We start from the raw sequence: 1,963 nt of genomic DNA, 5'->3' as shown, positions 1-1,963 counted from the left end.
AAGTTGAGGCTTAGAGAGGTCAGTTATGCTGGCAGACATACAACCAGGATATGAATCCTGAGCCCTTGGACACTTGAGCCCAAGCACGTCTACTCTGTAACCTTCCTTTCATCGAAATGATGTAAGATCTTTCGAGAAACATGTATCGGGCACCTAACTAGGTACCAGGCTGCCAGGAGCACAGCAGTGAGCTCAGCCAGGCTGAGGACCAAAGACTTTTCCAGAATATTACCAGAGAAAGCATTCAAACACCATCAGCACTGGGTTCTGTTTACAATGCCATCCGTGTCTATTCTAAAGGAATATAAGCCCACCCTGCTTAAAAAAACCACTTATCAAAACATAGGCTGGAAAAGATAAAAGTGAAATGCTTCCCTTCCTACAGCCCATTCATCCCCAGACACACTTCACGGCTTAATCATTCCCCGCCAGCCCTGGTAGGTCTCCTCCAGGAACACGTAACAGGGTGCTGCCTTGGGCGGGGGGACCTGCACGATTGATTTAAGGGAGGCCTGGTGATTTGATTCTGGGGTCAGACACAGAAGCCTTGGCGATTGTCCAGGCTGATCTGGCGTGCCAGGGGGCGAACTTCAAGTATACAGATGACCTTCATTAAATGGAAGGATTAGGCTTGGCCAAGTATCAGCTGAGCCACTTGGAGCCTCATCTGGGAGTCGCAGGCGAAGGGAACTATACTCAACATCTCTGCCTGTCTTGCTCAACTATTCTAACAGCCCCTCCCCTCGGCTACATTAGGGGCCCCCTCCAGGCACCCGGGGTCCTCTGAGTTTCTCTGTAGCACCTGCCATTTTTAATTAAATTGCCTGTTTACACATTCTCTTGGCCCCTTAGAGCACCAGGCCATGAGCTCTGGAGGGCGGGAGTGGTGTCTGATTCGCCTCCTGACCCTCTGCCGGATGCATTGCTGTGCATGCAGTAAGCACTCGTGAGCTATTTTCTGAATAAATGCATGAGCGCCCGCCAGAGCATATCTCTGTTGTCATAGAAGATACAGTGACCTGGAAAGTTCCTTTCCACAGGGTAACTTCTAGGCTGGTTGGATTTCAAGGGTGGGAAGAAAAGAGTTCTTAAGTCCGAATGAAGACTGCTATTGAAGTATACAGGAAAATCCTTCAATCCCAAGAGCAGGAGGCAGGTTCCTACTGACCCATCCATTGGAGGAAACCAAAGCCCACATTTTTATTAGTGGCAATTACTAATACTAAAACATATTCATTAACTGATTCATTCATTTTTTCATTGGAAAGGTGATACATTTAAATGCTTACTGGGCCAGGCAAGTACTATGTGAAAAGCAATAGGGAGTGGTAGGGATTGTGGCTAAAATAAAGTACATTCCTGGTCTAAGGGGGACAGCCACTACTCAACTCCAACCGATCATTGCCATGTGACTATGTGAGCCCAGGATGGCCCAATCTTCCAGTGTCTCAAAAGAAGCCAGAAATCTAGATCATTACATGAAATATCCTGATTTGAAAAAGCTCAGTAACTAATTTTTTATTTATATTACACTAGCTAAATATATCATATTCACAGAGAAAAAAGTTCCAGCTGGGACCTCTATTATACTGTGTTCCTCAAACCACTAGTTCGATGGGGCCAGAGGTTATATCTGTATTATTCGCCTCTGTGTCCTCAGTGCTACCAATGTGCTGGCACATAATAATTGCTCAATAAACATTTGTGGACTGAATCAATGAATGCTTCCTATGAATTGGGCATTGTGATGGGCAGTGGGATTCCTGGCTTGAACATAAAGTGAGTGCCTTGGGGGGACCTGCACGATTGATTTAAGGGAGGCCTGGTGATTTGATTCTGGACTCAAAGAGGAGGTTGAGAACCAAACAATACCAGAAAAGATTCTAAAACTGTAATCAAGGGATGGATGTCTATGCAGGTTACAGAACAGAGGTCCAAGGACAGGGGAATTCATGCCATTGGG

The 1,963-nt window shown here is 46.0% G+C and overlaps 1 protein-coding gene across 1 annotated transcript in view; it reads left to right on the top strand.

Moving 5' to 3' along the window:
• The window catches only part of SEZ6L (seizure related 6 homolog (mouse)-like), a gene marked incomplete at its 5' end in the record, with an annotated part of 76,714 nt that overhangs the window by 60,367 nt on the left and 14,384 nt on the right, over positions 1–1,963 (top strand). The window lies entirely within an intron of this gene.

Source organism: Propithecus coquereli, unplaced genomic scaffold (genome assembly GCF_000956105.1).
Source record: "Propithecus coquereli isolate 6110/MARCELLA unplaced genomic scaffold, Pcoq_1.0 Scaffold206, whole genome shotgun sequence".
In the NCBI taxonomy this organism is placed as follows: Eukaryota; Metazoa; Chordata; class Mammalia; order Primates; family Indriidae; genus Propithecus; species Propithecus coquereli.
Note: the sequence above shows the minus strand (reverse complement) of the source record. Positions and strands in the feature narration are given on the sequence as shown.